This window comes from Gordionus sp. m RMFG-2023, chromosome 5, assembly GCF_954871325.1.
Source record: "Gordionus sp. m RMFG-2023 chromosome 5, tfGorSpeb1-WG-v2, whole genome shotgun sequence".
Classification (NCBI taxonomy): domain Eukaryota; kingdom Metazoa; phylum Nematomorpha; class Gordioida; order Chordodea; family Parachordodidae; genus Gordionus; species Gordionus sp. m RMFG-2023.
Window position 1 is genome coordinate 24134002 of NC_088779.1, and position 13226 is coordinate 24147227.

Consider the following 13226-nt stretch of genomic DNA (forward strand, 5'->3'; position numbering starts at 1 on the left):
GTTAAAATATGTTGTTTTAGCCACGTAGGAATCCAATAATTTCTTGGTTTCATTTAAGGATCGTTTAGAATTTTGTAGACCGTATAGAATAAACTTGCCATTGATTATCGTGTTGTAAAAATAATTTATAAGATTGTTACTTCCAAATTTTCCTATTCTGAAAGATTTAGGCCCTAACAGTTTTTTAGCTTTATTTATTTTTTATTTGATAAATCAAAGGATATGAATTATTAGCAGACCATTTTTTAAATTTCAAATTATTACCTAGAATCAGGGATTTATAAGTCAAACATGGGTTGATATTTTTAGATATATAACTATTAGAAGATATTGAATTGTATATGTACTCCATCTCAGATGATGAATTATTTAAGATCTCTTGACTCTGTCGTAACTCCTTACCAGGGCGAAGTTGAATTATTAATGTAACCATTCTAGTAGATAAAAATGTAAATAGCATAGAAATCAACGCCGATAAAATCAAAAACAAGCATTTATATTTTCTCATTATAAAAAATTTAATATTATAATATTATTCAACGCTTGGAAATACATAATGACATTTATTCAATTAGGATTATAAGATTAAACTATAATTTTAATATTCACCTGAAACAAAAGATAAATATGGTTAAGATATTTAGAATGCACTTTTTCATTGAACATTGCATATATTTTAGTAATATAATCATGATACCGAGTGGAATGAGCCTCAATAATTACAAACATGTGTGCTTGTTATGGTTCGGATAGGGATTTAAATATCCTTATTTTAAAACGAATGTGAAATAGCCTGGTAAATTAATAAAAGCGTGATTTTCATACAATAATCTATTTATTATATTAAGTTATGTATAAAAAAAACGAAGCTTATTTCTCTATATATATTTTTTTTAAATCAGTATATTATATATATGTTAATGGATATATAATGGTCCTCATGATCGAGGGAGAAGTTGATTTCAGAAATAAAATCTAAGAATGTTAATTTTTTAAAGAAATTCATGAAGTTTAAAAATAGCTGTATTTGATAAATAATTTCTTTGCAAATTAAAAAAAAAATTGGGATTTTAGCCCGGTTTGAAATGCTTATCTATTTTTAACGGCCCTGTTTAAATTCTTTAAATGAGCCAATTTTTATTAAAATTATTGTAAAATAAAAATTATTAGTGTAGGGATTTCACGAGTTAGACAAAAATTTGAGATATTTTTTTAAGTGGTAATAAAAATAATAATTTTTTAACACACTGAGCATATTAAGAATTTGGTAAGGCGATAGTTTATTAGGTATTGTTTTATATTTTGCATTTTAAGTTATTTTAAATTTAAAAATCAGATTTTTCCAGAAATGCATTCCAATAGGTGTATAATATCCACACTAAATTTCAGACAACTTTATAATGAAATTGAAGAAATTTGAATTTACATATATAGGAAAAATATGAAAAAATTAATATAAATTAAGGTTTCTTCAAAGGTTTGACATAAAATTGTCTGAAATTTATAGGGTGGGTATTCTGCACATATTGGAATGCATTTCCGACAAAATCAGATCTTTGAATTTAATAAAACGCGCTCAATAAGTGATTTAAAATGCAAAACCTATTGCGCGAGCCGAGAAAACCTATTAAACAATCGCCTTACCAAAAATTTATAACGGTTAGTTTCAGTTTAGAAATTCACATCAGTTCCTTCCCGTTTTTATAAGTTTTAGATTTTTTTTAAAATTGATCATAATATATTTTTAAATTTATCCTTTAAAAATCGTATAAAGTATTTAAAAATAGGGAAAAAAAGTTTAAATTTATTTAATTTATTATAAAAAAAACAAATAATATGAAGAATACGGGAATAAGAAATAACAAATTAAGCAAACATAAAACTTGGATTAGAACCTTTTAAATAAGGTTAAACAAATTTGTTTTAATAATATAAATTTAAATCTTATTCACTAACTTCTTTTTTCTATCACACAATCTATTTATATAAAAAATCAAACAAAGTTAATTGAATATATTAAACAATCAATTTAAATAATATAGGATATTCAAATGATATAACGTTAATATATTTTAAAAATAAATAAATATTCAAATTTAAAATATAAGACTAATCAACATTCCCCCTCTTCTACAAAGAACAAAGCTTCTTCTCAGCAGTCATCGAGAGCTTGTTGTCCTAGAAGTTTTTCCCGTTTTGATTGTACTCGGTTTCTTCTTGGTTAGCGCATAAGTCTCAAATGTTCTCGTAGGCTTGATTCTATCACGTAGGTTTGATAAAATCGTTTATTAGAGTTGCGTGAGTCCATACATTTTCGTAGGTTAGAAAAGTTACTGTACGTTATCATTATTATAAGGATCAAGTTTGAATATATGGAATAAAATTTTGGAATAAAAGAATTTGGAATAAAATTTTTGGAATAGGGAATGATGTAGAATAACATAAGAATGATAAATCAAAAAAAATTATATAAAATTTCGCGTTTTTTTTTTAAATTTTGCGTTTTATATTTTATTAGTAGCGTTTTAATATTTAATTAGTAGCGTTTTAATATTTAATTTATTTTTATTTATTTTCAATCTCCGAGGTTAAAATATGCAAATATTATGCACATTTCCCTCTCTTAAAAAAAAATTTAAATTTCACACAATATTTTTCTAAAATAATGATGTTTAATTTTTACATAACCTTTTGTCTTCAAAAGCTTTATTTAAAAAACATTTATATCATATTAAGTATTACTTATAAGGGTTATTTAAATCCATCGTGTGATTTAAACCTTTTAATTCATGTTTTAATTCCATTTTAATATATTTAAAATTAAAGTTTTATCTTCTTGTTTAGGATTTTTAATGGTTTTATTTTTAATTATATCTAAAAATTCATCTTTATGTTTAATTAATTTATAACAATTGGTCATCATACAAGAAATCAAAAAAAAATATAAAAATTTCACTAAGAAATTAAGTAAATAAATTTTTATAAGGCTTTTATGTGTTCAAATATGTCCATTATTGATTTACATTTAAGTTATTTTAATAAGTAAATTTACAACATGCCTTTATCTCGGCAAAAAATTTTAATTTCAAATAACTTTTCTTCTTACGTGGATTAGAATAATAAGTGATCATCATTGGTCTCACAATATAGAATTCATAACCTAACGTCCAACTTCCATATTGGTTCTTTCTAGGTTGTCACATTAGGTTAGGTGCTGGTTATCATATTCCATTCCAATATCCAGAGCCAGGAAACCATGAAGAAAGAAGCTTTTTGCATGAAAGTGTTAAGGTTTGATTCTAGTCATCTCCATATATTAAGCAATCAACACAATAGGTAGTCATCACAATAGGTAGTCATATAAATAGAGTCATCTCAATGGATTAAGCAATCGTCACAAGGTAGTCATCACAATAGGTAGTCATATAAATAGAGTCATCTCAATGGATTAAGCAATCGTCACAATAGGTAGTCACCACAATAGGTTGTCATATAAATAGAGTCATCTCAATGGATTAAGCAATCGTCACAATAGGTAGTCATATAAATAGAGTCATCTCAATGGATTAAGCAATCGTCACAATAGGTAGTCACCACAATAGGTAGTCATCACAATAGGTAGTCATCACAATAGGTAGTCATCACAATAGGTAGTCATCACAATAGGTAGTCATCACAATATGTAGTCATCACAATAGGTAGTCATCACAATAGGTAGTCATCACAATAGGTAGTCATCACAATAGGTAGTCATCACAATAGGTAGTCATCACAATTTCGAATTTAATTTAATTTTTACTTTTTTATTTTAATTTTAGGCAAATTTTATATATTTTCTTCTTTTTTTTTTACAAAAACGTAACGGGGCGCCATAAAAGAAACAAGTAATTTTTAACAAGTTATATTTATTTTAAATAAAAATTTTACTATCGAAAAGAAAAGTCAAAAAATTTTATATGTCCTTTTATCATCTCCAATATCGAACGACGAATTTGATAAGTAATTCCTTTACTTTTTATTTTTACAAAAGAAATCGACAAAAAAAAACGAATAAATTCTTTGATTATTTTATTTTCAAGGTAAGGATATAATTTTAATTTTTAAACTTTTATTATATTTTTTAAAAAAAAACGAAGAAACGTACCACCGTAACCGGGGCACCATTTTAAATAAGATTAAACAAATTTGTTTTAATATAAATTTAAATTTTATTAACTAACTTCTTTTTTCTATCACAATCTATTTATACAAAAAATATCAAACAAAGTTAATTGAATATATTAAACAATCAATTTAAATAATATAAGATATTCAAATGATATAACGTTAATATATTTTAAAAATAAATAAATATTCAAATTTAAAATATAAGACTAATCAACAGAACCAATTAATATTTTATTTCAAATTTAAACAAATATATTTTTAAAAACAGGTATGATTCAAAAGTTATCTGGTAAAATAAGAGATCAATGTTCATAATCGTTATTTTTGTTAATTACAATTTTTTATGATTAAAGGGCGCAGGACAATTTTTAGCATAAAAACTGACCAGTGGCCATTAATAGTCATTATATGATATTTGGTAATGTAAAAAGGGTTATATTAATATTCAATACTTAGTATATTGTTTAATTTTTTAACCGAATCCATCAGGTTAAGCCAAATATTTAATCAATAAATAAAACATATTTTAAATTGTAATATATTAACTTTAAATAAATTGTAGTTATTTTGGTTTAATGATGCAATTTATTATAATTGATTGATTATCGCAAATGTACTTTAGATGAATATATAAACATAGTATTGTAAAAGAAAAGTATCTTTTTATATTTTTCTCAATTTTATTTCATTTCAATAAACACCACATTGGCGACGAGATTAATTTAAAAGAGATGTATTAAATAAAGGTTAAAATTATACTATGCCTAACTAAGACTTGAAGAAGATATTTCTGAAGGAAAACGAAGAAGTATAAACATTTAGTCAATTCTATATTCCAGAATTCGTCAAAGAAAATGTGAATATTTAGGACTATGTATATAATTTAGAACATTCCTACGATATCTTGGGAACGAATACACATTAATTTGACATGTCTCATATCTGTAAAATATTGGTTAACTTGCGAGACGCCTTTACCAAATGAGTTGAAATTGCTATTTTAACACATATTAATTCGGTGTGTAATAAATAATCTGAGTAATCATTTCATGGATTTGGGTCTAGTTACATTGTTTCAGATAACGGTACTCAGTTTACTGGATCTGAATTTAAAAAGTTTCTTTTAAAAAACAAAATAAAACATATTAAATCGGCCCCTCATATTCTCAAATCGAATGGTTTGGCTGAGCGTTATATACATACGATAAAGACGCTTTTCTATGCGAGAAGATGTGGGACTCCGGGCCAGTTAAATTTAGCGAGTGTTTTAATTACTCACCGAAATACTACAAATGCAGCTACCGGTAAATCCCCTGCCGAAATTATGTTTGGAAGTACGCTCAGGACGTATTAGATCAGTGAAAACTATCTACTAGAAAAGGTTTGGGTAGAAACGAAAGGACTGCGAGATGGCAAGTAAAGTGCGGTATTGTATGATGTTGATTCGGAAGATATTATAAAAACAAGAAATCAATTTGTAATGGGGTGAACTGCAATATATTAACTTTAAAAAAATTGTAATTTGTTATTTTGTTAAGGTTACAATTTATAAAGACATTTTTATACTTTTCTACTACTTGGATAGCCTCTAAAAGAGATTAATCTAAATTTAGATTTTATTATGATAGGGACCGCGCGTACGCGGTCCACTTAAACCCATAAATTTTGCGCTTGGCGTACTCACATTTGGAGCAGCCATAGCTATCAGCAAAGCCAGTAGTGCAATGGCAAAGCCTCTAACTAGAGAAACCGCCTTCATGATCACGGTTTTCTCTGCGCCAAGTAAGTGCTTTATACATATTTTACCTTTAATTATATGGACAAAAAATAGTGGATATATTCTAGTGGATAGTGTATAAAAATATATTATTATAAACTTTGTTCCAATTATTTTGGATTTATTTAAAAATAATATTTAATCTATTATTACCTTGATTAATTTGATAGCATGCTAATAAATTATTAATTACAATTTATAAAATTTTATTATAAACATTAATACTATTATAAATATAAATAAGTCCATAAGGTGGCGTATTATAAAAATAAATAGTTCAAATAAATAATTTTTTTTGATGATTAAGTGATTTGTTATAAATAAAAAAATAATAATATTTTTAAAATAATAATGCAATTTAAAATTAAAAAAAATCATTTTGGATTGGTTATTTTTTTGTAAAAATTATTAAATTGATTATTTAGAGAAAATAAGTGATTTAAATTATAAAAAAAATAATTAAAAATAAAAAAGAAGTAGTATCACCATAGAGTCATGAAGAGTCAATGCTTAGACAATTGGAACGTCAGAGTCGAATTCTTTGCTTTGCCAAGTTTTTGATAAATTTTTGTCTCCATCTTACTTCAATAATCTTAATATTCTAAGAAATTTTTTTATCTTCCGTCATTATTTATTCTTGGAAAAGATAAATTACCTCTACTGATAAAAATCGATAAATTACCTTAATCTGATTTGCCATTTTTATTTATTATCTGCTTTAGCTGAGTTACGACGTAAGGCCTGATATGAGCTAGCGAGGTTGATATATATTTTAAAAAAACAATTTAATACTCCAAAATTTTTAGAAAAACCATCATATTTTAATTTAATATTCAATCAAAATGGGCAAGTTAAAAATATTTTTAAAAAGATTGATATCAAAGAAACATTAATCCGATTGGTTTCAAAATATAATCCTGGTTTACTTTTAATTATTTTTCTGACAAAAATTTATTTATTTAATTTATCTTTATTTTGCAAATTGTGTCAAGGTGAAATTGAAGATTTGAGCAATAAAATATATATATTAAATGCTCCATCTAACTGCCTTACAGCTATAAATAAATGATATTTTCTTTAAGCTAGGCCTGAATTATTAAGCCCTAACCTGGCTTGAATTTTTGAGATCATACCATCTTGTTCAGGGCCGAGCTAGGCCTACAATTCTCTGATTAATAATATTCAACTTATTTTCTCATTCAAAAAATCAATATGGCCAAATGCGATAATTATTATCATTTATTTCGTTTCATTGCTTTAATTTGTATATTTGTAACAACATGATTATAATAATGACGTATTGAATTATTTTTTTTATCTATTTATTTTGCCCTGAGTACATAAAAAACATATACAAATTTTTATAAAGTAAAAAGATATATAAACAAAACAAAATACAAGTAAACCCCCTTACCTACAGAAAAAATAATAATTTAATAATCGATAAAATATCAGTATTTTTGAATTAAGAATTCATTATATACATATTTTTTTTTAATATGGAGGAATGTCAAAGTGTTATTTTATTTGGTCATCAGTATAAATAATAATTTTTTAAAAAATGTGTATTTAAAATCTGAGACCTGCAAATCTCACTCTGAACCAGAAAAATTATTTTTTTTAAAAAAATCATCTGGACTGAGTTAAAAATAAAACAAACACCCCGAGAAAGGCCTAATAAAAATTTTTGCAAAAAATATTTATTTACTTCTACTATTTTTCAAGTTTCCTTTGAAAAATTTTTACTAAATTACATTCGAAGAATACGAAATTTTAAAAATTCCGACCAATTCAGAATAAAAAATTCTTGGCTTATCGGGCCAAGCCAAAAATAATTTTCGTAAAAAAAAGCCAAGCTTGAAAATGGAAAACTATGAAAATCAGGGCCGAGGTTAATTTGACCTCTGTAGGTCTCTGACTCGGAATATGTAAAAAATTATTAATTATACGTCTAAAAAATAACCTACAAATTTTTCGCGATTTTATAGGATTTAAATAATTATTTTAAAATAGCTAATCAAATACTCTTAAAATATTGATATTGCACGGGCCGGACAATATATAGATAAAAAAAAGCAGGCCTTTCAAATCTCAGATTTAGCACAAAATTTTAATAGGCCACCAGGGCGCTAAAATAATATTATTTTGAATTTTAATAATATGATTATTTCTACCTATTTTAAAAACTGTCTAACTAAAATACTAAAAAAATAAATAATATAGTAAATTTACAAAAAATTAAACAAGTTATTTATAATATCGTTAACGGAACGAGTCGTATGAAGTTTGTTTTTTTTTGAAAACTTTTGACAAACTATGAACGCTTTCCTTTTTTTTGACAAATAGGCGGGGTGGATAAATAATTAAGGGAGGGACGGGTAACTTGTGCAAAAGTTCCTAAAGGGCTTAGCGGGGCATGGTTTTCAGATTTCCAATTTGTATTATAAAAATCTATTTCTCGTCAAAATATTTGTCATTTTTTCAAAAATATTTTGAGGTAAACGGTCGGGTTCTATCAAACTTAAACCAGACCAATTGATAGTCATATCTTTTTTCGAGGACCGCTGTCCGGACTGGTTTTTTACTTATTTTTCACTTTTATTTATATTTAGGATTGCTTTACTATTCAATTTTTTATAAAATTTTTTAGTAAATTTTTGTGTTTATTTTATATAACTTTTCTAAGAGGAGTTTTAGTATTTTTGATTTTTTTTTATAGTTCATTTTTATTTTGCAAAATTCTATGAAAACAAAAAGTTTGTCAAAAAAAAGAGTCTACTTTTAAATTAAATTTATTTTATTTGATATTGTTAAAATATAAAATACTTTTTTAATTTATAAAATGATTTAACAATAATTAAATCAGGAGAAAATAAAAGGAAATTTTTTTAAATAAGAAAATAAAATGATTGGGGTATTTATTTTAGGGTCTAAACCGGTCTATTATTTGAGGCTGTGGTCTGTTCCATGTGTATCGGTTGGAACTGGATCAGAGACCGGATTACAATCTTCATTATCTACCTGTAAGATTATTTATTGAATCTCATTTAATTGATATAAAAATTAATAAATATTGCAAACCCTGATAGGAATATAATTTAATTAATTCAAATCGATTATATTAATGAATTGATGGTTAAAGTTACTCCTCATTCATAGTTAGCGCGAATTCGCGGAAAATTATACAAAATATGTTCTATCGCTGCAAATTCGCTCTAACTGTAAATGAGGAGACCCTTATATCACAGTCAGCACGAATTTGCGGTGGAGTATATGTATTTTTGTGTATTTTCGCCTACTTTGCAGCGAATTCACGTGAACTGTGAATGCAGGGTTAGTCAGATTCTTTTAAAATTTGATTCAATGATTGGTAAAATACACTAAATTTATTATTTATAATGAAAATAAAAAACTGATAATTTTATTGAACATTGATATTTTATAATTTATTATATTAGTAAAAATTTTAAAAATACTGATAATTTTATGATCATATTATGTTGTAATTTAGAATAATTTTATTCTCACTTAATTCTTTTTTTAAAATCTATGTCCATTTATTATTTCTATATTTAATTTAAATTTTAACAATTAAAAAAACTATATAAAATATAAAATTATGTTAAGATAAGGGGGGGGGCAAATTTCCTAAAAAATAACAATCATTAGATTTAATGCATGTTTTTCTTAAGAAAAGGACTTATTTGACCTCATGTGTGAATTCGCATTTATGGCCCAGCTTATTGAAAAAATGTTAGGAGCACAATGTCCACTGGCATAATAATAAGGTTAATATTTTTTATACAGGGTTTAACAACAAATCTTCAAATATATATTATATTTTAATATTGTTATTTTAATACTATGTCGTTCGTAAGGTCGTTCGAAGACAATGAACCTATTTAACTTGGCATATGTCGTATTGAGATATGGAATCCGTCGAGATGCGGAACTCTCGCATTTACATCGTCTAACTGAAGGACCGGAAATGTATTTCAGCTAGCATAGAGTACTTAGTGTTTCAGACGATTTTGCCAATTTTTGCTATGAACTTTTGAACTAGTTTAATTCATTTATATCAATTTTTGTACGTATAATTTTCACATAAATTTTAAAAAAATATATACAAAATTTCATGGCGGAAATTAAACTGAAATTTATAAAGTAGGTACTTTCCACATCCTGGAATATGTCTCCAGTAAAAACAGTTTTTAAACATTTTAAAAAAACCTTCAGTAAATTATTTAAAATCTAGATATTCCGTGGATTTTATATCCCAATATAACACATATAAAAAGTATAGCAGCCTTCGCGAAGACTTATAAAAACATACTTCATATCATTTTTACCTTTTCATCTTATCAAAAAATAAATAATTACTCCGCCAGCTTTGAATAAATATACTTATTTATTATAATAAAACATTCTAAACATTTTACGAATAAAAACTTTAAATCAATATAATATAAAATATCTTAAGATTTTTAATCTATTTTTTTTTAAAAAAATGAATATTTCGCGCTTTATCACCCTTGTAAAAAAAATCAAATATCAGGATATTTCAGCATTAGCAATGAATTTCTCCTCATAATAACAATTCTAAATTAATTTATTAAAGTTAAGGGACTTGCGCGTACGCAAATCCCAACTACCAGAAATTATGCGCTCGAGTTACCCGCATTTGGGGTAATCGTAGCCTTCAACTACACCAATAGTGCAATGGCAAAGCCTCCGACTAAGGGAACCGCCTTCATGATCACGGTTGCCCTCGCGCCAGGTAAGTGAAGATGCTAAATTTGTGATCATTATATATAATAATATATTTCAGGTATTATACAACTTTTTAATGCGAAATATCTAATTAATTTAAAAGATTTTACATTTCAAAATACTTAGTACTAAAATAATTTCAATATAAATTTTTAAAATTTTTTAAATTTGTAGAAATTATAAGTTTTATTACAGCATTTCATTTAATATTTATGTTTAATATTTTAAAAATCTATATAATAATTCCCGCTAGGTAGCGTATTAGTATAATATTAATTTTTATTTTTATTTATATTTTATTTATTTATTTTAATATTACAATATATTCTTTTATTTATATTTTATTTATTTATTTTAATATTACAATATATTTTTTTATTTTTCTTTTATTTTATTTTACTGCAGGCATTTTCGCTGACCATAAAAATGATATGCGTTGTTAATTTTCTTTTCGATATAATAATTGTATTTAATGTGAAAAATTAATTTAAAAAAATTTTTTTCTTATTCTCACGGACCAGGTGTCAATATAATAGTTTTTCTTTGCACAAAAAAAATAACTAATTTTTTAAATAAAATTTAGCTGGTTTATATTATTTGATATTTATCTTTAGTCTATATTATTATATCTCATTTTTATTTTAACTCAATCAACTTTGAAATCATCTTTTATCACAATCAAGATTGGCAGTAACGTGAATACATGTATTTAAAATACTAATTATACTTTTTTTTTATATTTGTATTTAAGTATTTATTTGAATATTTTTAGAAAATATTTTAATATTTGTATTTTAAATACTTAAAAATAAAATATATTTTTTATTAAGATTTCACGATTTTTAGATGAATACACATTTTTTTATTATAATTTGTATTATAAAATATAAATCCGTATTTAATTATTTTGTGACCCAAATTAGAAAAAGTTAACAATTTACATTTTTAAATCTTATTTTATCTTTAAAATGAGTATTACCAAAAAATAAAATTTTAATTGAAGATGAGAAAGATATAGTAATTGAAGAATAGTATAAGATATTTTTGCGGGAATTCTGTGAAAACGTCAACTTCCTATAAATGTAATTTGCCAATTTTGAACAAAAAACTTCCCAAAATATAATCAAAAATAAATAATATAATGAAATTTAAATATATTATTTGTAGTGTTGTTAAAGTAACTAGTTACTAACATTTTTTGCTAAAAAATAACTGTTACTAGATATATTTTAAAAATTGTAACTAGTTATATTTTTGGGAATGTAACTGCCAAAAGTAACTCGTTACTTTTAAAAATATATATGTATAAATCTAAATAATATATTCTAATAATTAATTTTATTTTTAATATGTTTTTTTTAAAAAATAATATAACTATTTATTAAAATTATTTGAACTACATCTATATTCTATGTAAAAATATATAATTAAAAGAAGAGAAATAAAATAATGTATTTAGGTTTGGTCGGTGCGACAAATTTTGATTGATATTCTTTGTCGTAGGTAGAAACCTTTTTTGGATCACCTGTGATTAAACATAATCTTTGCACATTGTATTGAATAATTTTAGGGCTTGGGGTCCAAATGATCCACAAGTGTCTGAGGGTACCAGAACAAACAAAATATTATTAAGGTGGCTATATTTATTTGTTTTTGTATTTTCAGCTTTCGTGATAGAGTTAAAATAAAAAGATCTGGCAAAACGATCTAAACATATATAATTCCAAGCGAGGGGTATAACTTGGTTCCAAGGGAGTAGCTTTGTGCTAAATTAATTTTAAATTAAATTTAAAATTTTGTTTAAATGTCTGATTGTGTTTGCAAAGAATATGTCCAAATAAATGCTCGGTTTTATAATTTTGTATCCAAATTCAAGTAATAAACCTATTTTTTAATATTATATTTTCCTTACAAATTAAGCACAATATTTTCGATATTTTTTGCCCTCAAGTTGCTGGCAATATTTATACTCTGGAATTTCATAAGTTATAAATGTATTTTTTTTTAAATTTTACTAAATTTGAGCATAAAACTTAGTATAAGGAAAGACAAAAATTATTTTGGAATTAAATAATTTTTGTATAAAATGCTAAATTAGTCATCATTAATACTAATAAGAAAAGACCAAGACTATGAAAGAAAAACAAAATATTATAATGCAGCAGATATCAAATATCATTTCCTTCAACAAAAGATTAATCAAATAACCTTAATTCTATAGACTAATTTAATTTTTTGAAAATTGGGTAATTATCCTGGGTATTTTTGTCATAGTCCTCTTGTTCAGGTTTTTTGCCTTCTAAAAAAATAGGTAAATTCTATGATCTAAAGTAATGCATATATAATTAAATAAAAAATAAATTATCTAATACCCTTTCCTTATTATTCTTATTATAAATTTCTTGACAAAAAAAACTCCAATATTAAGCATTTCTATTTGAATTAACATTAAAAAATATATATTTGCAATAAGTTTAAAATAAATATTTGCAACAACTGTATATATAAATAT

At 24.6% G+C, this 13226-nt stretch overlaps 2 non-coding genes across 2 annotated transcripts; both read right to left on the reverse strand.

The window, feature by feature from the left end:
• Nucleotides 1–5791: 5791 nt before the first annotated feature.
• LOC135930592 (U1 spliceosomal RNA) lies at nt 5792–5957 on the reverse strand. Its single transcript, XR_010572815.1, has one exon. It is a non-coding gene; the product is annotated as a U1 spliceosomal RNA (small nuclear RNA).
• Nucleotides 5958–10564: 4607 nt separating this feature from the next.
• LOC135930603 (U1 spliceosomal RNA) lies at nt 10565–10729 on the reverse strand. The gene has a single exon (XR_010572825.1). It is a non-coding gene; the product is annotated as a U1 spliceosomal RNA (small nuclear RNA).
• Nucleotides 10730–13226: the final 2497 nt, after the last annotated feature.